Source organism: Barbus barbus (genome assembly GCF_936440315.1).
Source record: "Barbus barbus genome assembly, chromosome: 42".
NCBI lineage: Eukaryota > Metazoa > Chordata > Actinopteri > Cypriniformes > Cyprinidae > Barbus > Barbus barbus.
The window spans coordinates 729,269-742,119 of record NC_136720.1 but is presented as its reverse complement, the minus strand read 5'-3'; positions in this window follow the sequence as shown (position 1 = coordinate 742,119).

Sequence of the window (12,851 nt, the reverse complement as noted above, 5' to 3'; positions counted from 1 at the left end):
TTTGTCATTGCCTCAGGTACAAGCAGTGACTTTCCAATACTTCTTGGTAATGTCTATGCACCAAACTGGGATAATGATGATTTTTTTTTCAGACATTTGTTTTCTATACTGTCTGATTTTTCTTTGCATCATATCATTATGGGAGGTGATTTTAATTGTTGTATTGATCCTGAACTGGACTCTGCTAGACATAATACACCCTCAAAGTCTGCACGTGTGATTTTGTCTTTTATGGAAGTGTTTAATGTTGAGTTTAACGTTGTCTCATAGACAACAGGCTAGTCTCTTCTGTTGAGTCATGCTCATACAATGCTATTGTTGTTTCAGACCATGTCAAGTCAAGTCACCTTTATTTATAAAGCGCTTTTAACAATACAGATTGTGTCAAAGCACTTAACAGTATCAAATTGGAGGATAGAGTGTCAGTAATGTATAATAACAAGATTACCTGAAAATTTTATGTTTAAAGGCATTTCATTATTAAATTCAGAGATGTCATTGTCTAGCTCAGTTTAGTTTAAATAGTATCTGTGAAATCAAATTGACGATAATCACTAGAAATTAAGTGTCCCCAACTGAGCAAGCCAGAGGCGACAGCGGCAAGGAACCAAAACGCCCTCTGTGACAGAATAGAGAAAAAACCTTGGGAGAAACCAGGCTCAGTCGAGGGACCAGTTCTCCTCTGGCCAGGATATTATTGTTTACTTATTGTTTTAATTAAAACTTTAAATGTATAAATGTATTATATTTCTATTTTTATATTGTTACAATTTCTAACAATAATAGTATTATGCAGTTTTATTATATTTTTAGGTATGTGTTTTATTTTAAGTTTATTGTATTTTAAGTTGAGGTCTTCACTGGGGATATGTCCCCGATGCTCATCCAGTGGTCAGGGCCACACCATCTCCCGGCGCCGATCCACCGATCCACCATCTGATCTGGACACAGACTGAGAAACAGAATAGAAACAGACAAATATTAGCGTAGATGCCATTCTTCTTATGATGTAAAGAGTACATCATGTGTTATGAGGAGTGTCCTCGGTTTCGGTTGATCTAATTAGTGCAGCCTAACAATCCTTTAACGGATTTGAATAATACAAGTGTATTAATGTGTTATGTGTAAGCCAGGTTAAAGAAATGTGTCTTTAATCTAGATTTAAACTGACAGAGTGTGTCTGCCTCCCGAACAGTATTAGGTAGATTGCTCCAGAGTTTGGGTGCTAAATAGGGAAAAGATCTGCCGCCCGCAGTTGATTTTGATATTCTAGGTATTATCAAATGGCCAGAGTTTTGAGAACGCAGCGGCCACGGAGGACTATAATGTGATAAGAGCTCGCTCAAGTACAGAGGAGCTAAGCCATTCAGGGCTTTATAAGTAATTAACAAGATTTTAAAATCTATATGATGTTTGATAGGGAGCCAATTCAGTGTTGATAGAACTGGGCTAATATGGTCATACTTCCTGGTTCTAGTAAGGACTCTAGCTGCTGCAATTTGGACCATCTGTAATTTGTTGATCAAGTGTGCAGAACAACCACCCAATAAAGCATTACAATAGTCTAACCTTGAGGTCATAAACGCATGAATTAGTATTTCTGCATTTGACGTTGAAAGCATAGGTCGCAATTTAGATATGTTTTTGAGATGGAAAAACGCAGTTTTACAGATGCTGGAAACATCAGAATCAGAATCAGAATGAGCTTTATTGGCCAAGTATGTTTACACATACAAGGAATTTGTTATAGTGACAGAAGCTCCACAGTGCAACAGAAAAGACAGCGACAGGACAGAGGTAATAAAACAAAATAACAAGAAATAGCCAATAACCAATGTACAAAGCAGCAAAAAAATAAAAAATACACAATATATAATATATAATATAGGCGACTATGTATGTACAGGTCAAGTATGTGCAAATTAGAAATGAGAAAATAAAAATAAAATAAGTGAGTGTGGTGAATGGATAATGTATTAGTTGTGTGTTCCACGTTTATTTATTGAGTGTTCATGAGATGTATTGACTGAGGGAAGAAACTGTTCCTGTGTCTGGTCGTTCTGGTGCTCAGAGCTCTGTAGCGTCGACCAGATGGTAACAGTTCAAAGAGGTTGGCTTGAAACATGGCTTTCAAATGAAAGATTGCTATCAAACAGCACACCTAGGTTCCTAACTGATCAAGAAGAATTGACAGAGCAGCCATCAAGTGTTAGATAGTGTTCTAGGTTATTACATGTGGGGTTTTTAGGTCCGATAATTATCACCTGTTTTTTTCAGAATTTAGCAGTAAGAAGTTACACGTCATCCATTTTTTTTATATCGACTATGCATTCCATTAGTTTCTCAATTTGTTGTGTTTCACTGGGCCGTGAAGAAATATAGAGCTGAGTATCATCAGCATAACAGTGAAAGCTAACACCATGTTTCCTGGGTAACATGTAAAGCGTGAAAAGTAACGGCCCTAGTACTGAGCCTTGAGGTACTCCGTACTGCACTTGTGATCGATATGATACTTCTTCATTCACTGCTACGAACTGATGGCGGTCAGATAAGTACGATTTGAACCATGCTAATGCACTTCCACTAATGCCAACAAAGTGTTCTAGTCTATTTAAAAGAATGTTGTGATAGTGTCGAACGCAGTGCTAAGATCCAGAAGCACTAATAAAGAGATACAACCACGATCAGATGATAGAAGCAGGTCATTTGTAACTCTAATGAGAGCAGTCTCAGTACTATGATACGGTCTAAATCCTGACTGGAATTCCTCACAGATACCATTTTTCTCTAAGAAGGAATATAATTGTGAGGATACTACCTTTTCTAACATCTTTGACAGAAAAGGGAGATTTGAGATCGGTCTGTAATTAACAAGATCTTTGGGGTCAAGCTGTGGTTATTTTAATGAGAGGCTTAATAACAGCCAGTTTGAAGGTTTTGGGGACATATCCTAATGACAGTGATGAATTAATAATAGCCAAAAGAGGATCTATGACTTCTGGAAGCAGCTCTTTTAGTAGTTTAGATGGAATAGGGCCAAACATACATGTTGTTGGTTTAGATGATTTAACAAATTTATACAATTCTTCCTCTCCTATAGTAGAGAATGAGTGGAATTGTTCCTCAGGGGATCTATAGTGCACTATCTGATGCGATACTGTAGCTGACGGCTGCATGGTTACAATTTTATCTCTGATAGAATCGATCTTGGAAGTAAAGTAGTTCATAAAGTCATTACTGCTGTGCTCTTGGGAAATGCCATCACCTGTTGATGCTTTATTTTTCGTTAATTTAGTGACTGTATTGAATAAATACCGGGGATTATGTTTGTTTTCTTCTAGAAGAGTGGAAAAGTAATCAGTTTTTAATGCTTTTCTGTAGGATAGGGTATTTTCCCGCCAGGCTATACGAAATACCTCTAGTTTTGTTTTCCTCCATCTGCGCTCCATTTTCCGGGCTGCTCTCTTTAAGGTGCGAGTGTGCTCATTATACCACGGAGTCAGACGGGTTTCTTTGATCTTCCTTAAGCCCGGTACACACCAAGCCAACGCCGACGAACTAGTGGCGACGAAAGCAGACTGCGGGGTCGGCCGACGTCTGCCGACTTCGGCAGCGTCTGGGTCCAAAGTTGCCCTGACACACCAAGCCGACACTCGACACCCGACGACCAAGTAGCACGTCGGTCTGCGGCTGCGTAAAGAAGAAATTACTTTCCGTACCAGCAGGTGGCAGTAGTCTGTGTTTGTTACTCAAAGCCGGAAACCGGAAGAGCTAAAGGGATACAAAACATAAACAAAGGTGCCTGAAATCAGATCAGAATCTCGCTCACCACAGACGGAATCTTGATATTTTGAAAATGTCTGACACGTTGCAAATGGCACTGGCTTTGTCAGCCCTTGGTCTTTTGCTTGTTGAAGAGGAAAAGAAGAAGTGGCCGCGAAAAATACAGAGCAAGCGCACTAAATGGGTGAAACCATGGATACTCCAGAGACAGGCTCAAGGGGCTTTCCCGAACCTGTGTCGAGAGCTCGAGTTAGGTGAAACCTCTGATTTTAAAAATTTTGCTCGGCTTTTTCCTGTTCAGTTTAATAGGTTAAAAGAACTTATCAGTCCAATTGTACAGAGCAGAAATACGAACTACCGGGATTGTATCTCCGTAGGGGAACGTCTGATGATTACACTACGGTTCTTGGCAACAGGTAAGCAAGCTAAAGGTTATTCGTTATTTGAATATTACATTACAACGCTTTTTCAGTTGTGTTTATGTCGGTGTATCATTCAGCATTATAAAATAGAAAATAATTTGATTATTTCGGATGGCAGTTGGAGCTTACTTAAAAAGAGACAACATAAAACATAATTGTGGATGTTTATAGCACAATGCCTTTAATAATTGATAACAATAATCTGATTTAATGTAATGTAATGAAAATGCATTAAAAGTGTTTGATTTGACTCTGTAAAAGGTGTGGAACATCGATAATAGAGTTATGTGATTGTAATCTTTGCAGGAGAAAGCTTCAAGAGCCTCTCTTACCAGTTCCGAGTGGGAATGACTATAATTCGGCAGTTCATTCCTGAAACCTGTGCAGCAATCTACCAGGTCTTAAAAGAGAAATACCTGAAGGTATACATGCATCGGTTTTATTACTTTTTTCTTCTTCAACATTGATAGGGCAGTTTGTACACATTCAGACAGTGAAATATGCCAAAATGACTACAAGTCATCAAGGGTCGACAATTAAAACTACCTTTTGTTGTAATTCTGTTGATTTTCAGTGCCCAGACACAGTGGAAGAGTGGCAGAAAATAGCCATTGGATTCCAGGCTCAGTGGAACTTCCCAAACTGCCTGGGTGCTCTGGATGGGAAGCACATCAACATTCGTCCCCCACCAGGAACTGGATCAACATTTTACAATTACAAGCATTCATTTTCCATAGACATTGTTTTGGCTTGCTGTGCCTTGCACAACTTTCTGCGTACAGAGTGCTGTTAAGTATACATGGCAGGAATCGACCAGGAAGGACTAGATCATGACACTCTACCAGGAAGATGGAGACAAGACCCTGGCCTACAGCAGGCCTCTCTGCCACACACAACCAACAGTACAACACACACCAAACAGCTCAGGGATAAACTGTGCCAGTATTTTAATTCAGACATTGGTGCAGTGCCCTTTCAGTGGGGCAAAATATAAGCATGTGACAAACTTGTTTGTTTCCAGTCTTTGATAAAAACCTTGGTTTCTGTTTTATGAAGATGGTGTGACATTGCTAAATAAAGGTTAGGTTTTTACATCATTGTGTTTTGTGATCCTTTTTTACATAAAGAATTGTGAATGCAAGTACCTTTTACCCAAAGTCAAGTGTTTTATTTAAAAAAATAACATCAGGCAAAAAAACAAGGCAATGATATAAAAGGAACACAAACAGTAGATACTTTAAAGTCTACACAGATTTCTGCAAGAACTATAATATAATAAAACTGTGCATGCCATATTTAAAATACAGCTTACAATATGATAAACAAATCTGTTTAGATACTAAAATCAGTAAAAAAATCCAAGATTATCCAAATTTAAGAAAAAAAAAATCAATAGATACTTTAAAGTCTACATAGAATTCTGCAAGAACTATAATGACTGCAAGAACTATAATTACAACTGTGCATAACATATTAACAATGCAGCTTACAATATGCTAAAAAAATCTGTTTACACTTTTGCTATATAATGTATTACAGGTGTGTATACTGATTGGCAGATGCAGGGCTCTCAAGTTTTGAAGACAGGCAAGAGTGACATCTCATCCCCCCCCCACCCCCCACCCGGGGGTGTGCAATGGGGGTGTTCCATTAATAATATTATTATTAGTGTTTTTGTTGTTAATATTAATAATTGCTCAGACTTGCAGAAGAAAATATTTGACACATGACACTGACAATTTAACCAAATACAAAGTGTTTATTCAATTTTTGTGTGTGTGTGTATGAGTGCGAGTGTGTGTGTGTGTGTGTGAGAGAGAGAGAGAGATTATGACTGGTGTTTGTTGTAAGTGTTTGTTGCCTTTTTGTACTCCTTTATCATTTGTGGTGTTGGCTCCCATTTGAAACAGTTCGGCTCAAGCCCAGCCATTTTCAGGGTCATGATTGAGGACAATGTCCCGTCCAGAGACAAGCTGTTTCGTGTTGAGGTTTTGTTCAAACCAACCATCGAAAATACCCTCTCAGCATCAGCATTAGAATGTGGAAGCACTAAAACCAAGGCTGCGATCTTTGATAGCCTCCCAAATTGGTTCAAGCCAGTCACCTTTGAAAAAAGGAACCAGGGGCCTCTATTTCTCAATAGCCTTAGCCATCTCCTCCACCGTCTCTTCCTCTTCCACCTGCACCGTCTCTTCCACCTGCACTGTCTCTTCATCTTCCACCTTCACTGTCTCTTCATCTTCCACCTGCACTGTCTCTTCATCTTCCACCTTCACTGTCTCTTCATCTTCCACCTTCACTGTCTCTTCATCTTCCACCTGCACCGTCTCTTCCTCTGTCTCCTCCTCTAATGTGCCTACCATTTTCACCACCTTCTCTGGGCCAGCATCCTGTAACCTGCCCTTTTTGGGGGACTTTCCTCTCAGGGTGAATGAAAGGATGCTTAGTTGCCTTTTACCTGACATCTTTGAAAGACAGATGCAATGATTAATGCATCAATGGCCAGGATATAATTATAAAATATGACATGATTTTAAAAGTGACCTATAACATCAACTATGCAATACACTTGAATTAATTTAGTGCTAATAAAATTATTAAGCCTATTGGAGAGAGATATATTTATAATGTGACAATATGTCAGTCATCGTGTGATAACGAAAATATGACTAGGCCTAGACTACTTGTTCTGAGCAGATGTTGTCAGTGAACAGGCTGTAAAACTGTTGGCTAAGTAACAGACACTCATGAAAAACTGATGTTAATTATCTGGGAAACATTCTCTAACAGCAGTCAAGTTGTCAAACAAGTTGTGAATTTGCTGTAACAGGAGATCATTACTTACTTTGTGCTCAAAGTGATGCTCGGGGCTCCAGTGGTTTCCTCTGTGGGTGAACGAGGAAGATGGTGAACAATTTCAGGATGCTTTTTTTCATTGGTTGTTGCGTTAAATCTTACCCAGATACAATAGTGCTATTTTCTGATTGGCTATTGTGTAGCCTATTTCTTTTTTTTTGATTGGCTGATAAGTGGCAGGCTCGACTAAGAACTCCAGGGGAGACGCGCTTGAATGTTGGGCGCTGCGGTATATTAAATATATTATAGTTTTTTCTGCGTGAGAAATACAATGTGTGGCGGGAGTGCGTGACAATAGACCGAAATGAGTGACTGTCACGCTCAATGCGTGACACTTGAGAGCCCTGCAGATGCATCCAGTGCTTGGTTGTGGCCCACTGAGTATCTGAAAATGCAATTGTCAACCTCATGCTGGAAATGTGGCAGTACATGTGGTGGCAAATTCCACATTCTGTGTTCTAAATTATATCAGATAATAAGCTGAGATGGCATCATTGGTGTTTTCCTGTGATGCCAACTTTTCCAGAGTTTTGCCGATGGTGCGTATCAAGTATGTGGACTCCTCGCTGGAAGATTCGTCCTGCAGCCTCCTGCGCTTCCCATTAGCCTTGGAGTATTTGGCTTTATGTATGTGCTTTGCAAAGGCTCCTTTCTCATGTCTGTGGACTCAGCTCATCTTTATGGAAGCACATCAGCGTGTGATTACTGACTATATGACCATGTCTGCCAATATCACTTCATGTCTGGCAATCAGAATACTTCAGTATACATACTATATACAAAGCAATTTCTTTCTATTTGTTTTTCCTTTATTACTCAAATAATTATTTTAGTATTTTTTAGTGCTCAAATAAATCACTTATATGATGTCTAAAATTCTGTCTATTATTTTATAATTTAGAAACTATGCTGGAATATGTATAATGACTAAAATAGTTTGTATAATTCTGCAATACAATATATTTAAAAAAAAAAAAAAAAAGAGAGAGAGAGATTTGTTTATTTACCCTGATCGTTAGATTTGAAGTGCTCTCCTTCCTTTTTGTGTGAGGCTCTAGAAACTGCAGGCGGTTCAGTATCCATTGCTGCCTGCCAGTCTTCTGAGCTCCAGAACTTCCTGAGGGTCCATGTTTCTTGTAACGCATGTACTGGGTTCGCAATGAATCCCACCGCTTCTTGAGCTCTTTCTCTGAGGGGCAAAGTCAATTTTTGTAAGCATTATGTGTAGTTATGTCAATGTCATGACTATTTGTAATACCAACAAATGTTACTTTTTGCTCTACAAAATTCATGGACTATTGAAAAATAAACAAGTTTCTAAAGACCTCAATTGACAAAATGGAGAACTTACCTGATATAACAAGTTTCTTTTCGATCTCACGCCACAGCTCAGCTTTTGCCACACGGTTGACATAACATTTTTCCTTAATGTCATACAAAGCTGGCCTTTCCTGGATCATGCTAATCAATTCATCTTCACTTGCCTCGTTCCAGGCAGCCATATCTTTTTTTAAATATTCACGTGTCGGAATGAGAAATGCAAACAAATGATGAGCGTTCTGTGTATTCCCTCTTGACTTCGTCGTTTACTTACTTCGTCACTTCCGGGGGGGTTTTTCTCGCGCACTGGTTCGCCAGCTGAACAGCCAATCAGAATGATCAGATGGCCCGACTGACCGACGAGCCCCGACGCCGATTCAACATGTCGAATCGGCCGAAAACAAGCCGACGAGGACCAACTTCAGCCGACGCCGCGGAACACACTGAGAAGACTTCGTCGGCCGACAAACAAAAACTGCCCGACGGCCAACCGTCGGCTTGGTGTGTACCGGACTTTAAGCATAAAGGAGCAACTGTATCTAAAGTGCTAGAAAAAAGAGAGTCCATAGTTTCTGTTACATCATCAAGTTTTTCTGCGCTGTTGGATATGCTGAGGAATTGAGATAAATCAGGAAGATTACTTACAAAGCAGTCTTTTGTGGTAGAGGTGATGGTTCTACCATACTTGTAACAAGGTGTAGAATTTACAGTTTTAGCTATATGGAGTTTACACAAGACTAGATAATGATCTGAGATATCATCGCTTTGCTGCAGAATTTCAACACCACTAACATCAATTCCATGTGACAGTATTAAATCTAGAGTATGATTTCAACAATGAGTAGGTCCTGAAACGTGTTGTCTAACCCCAATAGAGTTCAGAATGTCTATGAATGCTGATCCTAATGCATCTTTTTCATTATCGACATGGATATTAAAATCACCAACAATTAAGACTTTAATTGTACAATAAAGACAAATTCTTTAATAAAGTCTGTGTGGTGCCCTGGTGGCCTGTATACAGTAGCCAGTAAACATCACAGGGGATTTATCACTAACACGTGTTTCTCTAGATAATGTTATACGCAGCACCATAACTTCAAACGAGTTATACTTAAAGCCTGCTCTCTGAGAAATACTGAGAATATTGCTATAAATTGTAGCAACACCTCCCCCTTTACCTTTTGGATGTGGCTCAGTTTTATAGCAGCAATCTTGGGGGGTGGACTCATTTAAAGTAATGTATTCATCTGGTTTTAGCCATGTTTCTGTCAAACAGAGCAAATCTAGATTATTATCATTGATCAAATCATTTACAAAAAGTGCTTTTGTAGAAAGGGACCTGATATTCAGTAAGCCAAGCTTTATCAATTGTTTCTCTGTATTGTAGACTTTTTTTATTTGTTGAACATGAATTAAATTGTTACTCTTAATTTGGTTTGGGATGTCTTCTGTATTTTCTAGTTCGGGGAACAGACACAGTCTCTATAGTGTGATATCTAGGTGAAGGAGTCTCTATGTGCTGAGAATTATCTGATTTCTGTGACGTGAGGCGGCTAGCAGACGGTCGGTTTAGCCAGTCTGTCTGCTTCCTGACCTGGGCCCCAGTTAGTCAAGTACGAACTCTAAGACTATGTGCCATATTTCTAGAGAGAAGAGCGGCACCACCCCAGGAGGGATGAAGACCATCTCTTTTCAACAGGTCAGTTCTGCCCCAAAAACTCGTCCAATTGTCTATAAAGTCTATGTTATTCTGCGGGCACCACTTAGACATCCAGCCATTGAGTGACAACAGTCTGCTATGAATCTCATCACCCCGGTAAGCAGGGAGCGGGCCAGAGCATATTACAGTGTCTGACATCGTACTTGCAAATTCACACACCTCTTTAACATTATTTTTAGTGATCTCCGACTGTCGAACATCATTAGCGCCGACGTGGATAACAATCTTACTGAATTTACGTTTAGCATTAGCCAGCACTTTTAAATTTGCCAAGATGTCAGGCGCTCTGCTCCCGGTAAACATTGGACTATGGTGGCTGGTGTCTCTATTTTCACGTTCCGTACAATAGAATCACCAATTACTAGAGCACTTTCATCAGGTTTCTCAGTGGGTGCTTCACTGAGTGGGGAGAACCTGTTTGATGTTCTGATCGAAACGGAAGAGTGGTGTTTTGGCCCGCGACTAGGCCGCCTCACAGTCACCCAGCTGCCCTGCTGCACGGGCTCAACCGGAACCAAACAATGTACAGGACTCCCTGAGCTAGTCGCATCCAAAGCAGTATCTACAGCCCACACATTCTTACTATCCTCAACTAAAGTTTGGATACGTGTCTCTAATTCTGAAACCTTCTCTGTCAGCCTAACTATTTCCCTGCATTTATCACATGTGAATCCCTCATCGCCGACAGAGAGAGATAAACTATACATGTGACATGAAGTGCAAACAACAATAGCAGGAGAAGAAGCCATTACTCACCGTGACTGATGAATGATACCAACTTAACTTACCACTTACCACTGTTGTTTGATGAACTCGTGAAAACGGAGAGAGAGAGAAATGAAAACAGAGCAAGAAAAAGAAAACAATAATAGGCGCGAATAGAAACACAAATGGAACTGCGAGTAACAAGCTGATGCGCTGCACTCGCGGTTTTAAAAAGTGAATGATCAAATTAGATTAGTTTGATAGATAATACCAGAAATATGGTGGGAATTAAGTTATATATTATCACTTTAAATAACAGAGAGTGAAAGTAAGGTAAAGATTCAATAAAAAAGCGGAGCTACAAACTCTCAGCAGCACAACAGACAGGGAGAGACTGAAGCAATCGATCCATGTGTCAGTTAGTTTGAGAATTTGTATTAAGGAGCTTGATGGCATACATCCTCTTTGGCATTCAAACACTTGCATGCTGTCAGATTGTCACAGAATGGCCCGTCTTCCCCGTCACTCATCACTGTCACCTGTATCTCCAATCATCACCCGCACCTGCACCTCATCAATCTCCTATCACCACACTCATAAAAGCACTTCCCTCAGCTCACTTCTGGTTCCGATCTTGAAGTGACGTGACAAGCACTGCAAAGTTCCGATCTCAGGATTGCTACCTGGACCGTCTCTACTCCCCTACAAGCTGAGTATAGATACCTGTTAATACTTACCTGTCATCACTCACCTTCTGCCTTGTCCTCTTCCAGTCATCCTCCTCGTCTGTCTCCGGTGGCGTGGTCGAATCCTCGTATGTCTCTGCCGCTCTGACGCTGCACATCTCCAGGATCTGTCAAGACAGAGAGACTGATTGTGATTGACATTCCTATTACTTTAACCTCACAAATTGACACTCACCAAGTCCGAAGAATCCACACGATTGCTGTTTGCTGTTCACCCTGTAAATAAACACCTTGTGACTTCACTTACCTTCTGTGTCCGACCCGTTCCGTTACACAGATGAACGTTTTGTGGAATTTGTATCCAATTAAATGTTTTTTTTATTAGCAAACAAAACCCCAGGAGTTTCAACTTCCCTTCTCTGGGAAACCATGACGGTGTATTTAAGGAGGGAGATCATCTCATACACTGCATATAGGGAAAAAATGAAGAAACAAAAACTATCTGAAATTGTTCAGAAAATTGCTCAGATAGATAATAAATATGCAGTCTCTACATGCCCAAATACATACAAGGAGCGTCTCACTCTACAGGCAGAATTTGACATTCTTTCATCAAGTTCTGCAGATAATTTAATGCTTAGATCCAGATACAAGTATTATGAAGAGGGTTAAAAGTGGATGGGGTCTTTAAAACAGTATAACGGGTCTATTCATTTATACTGTTATCAGCACGTTGAAGTAGATACGTCTCTGAGAGAATATGCGCTGTTAATGCAGAACAATAAACCCTCTTGCCTGAATGACTATCGCCCAGTTGCCCTCACATCTATCGTCATGAAGGTTTTTGAGAGACTTGTAAAGAGCCACATCTGCTCCTCCATCCCTGATACTTTGGACCCTCTTCAGTTTGCCTATCGCCCAAATAGATCCACGGACGATGCCATTTCTCACGTTCTCCACTCTTCCCTCACACACTTGGACAGCAACAATGGGAATTATGTAAGGCTGCTATTCATTGACTATAGCTCAGCTTTCAACACTATAGTCCCCATCAAGCTGGCATCTAAACTCACAGACCTCGGCCTAAACTCCTCACTCTGTGACTGGATTCAAGACTTCCTCACCGGCAGACCTCAAGTGGTGAAAGTTGGCCAGTTCACCTCAAACTCCATCACCCTGAACGTAGGAGCCCCACAGGGCTGTGTCCTGAGTCCCCTGCTCTACTCTCTCTACACGCATGACTGCGTGTCCTCTCACAGCTCCACATCTATTATCAAATTTGCTGATGATACTGTGGTTCTGGGCCTCATCTCCAACAACGATGAGACCGCATACTTGGATGAGGTAGAGAGACTC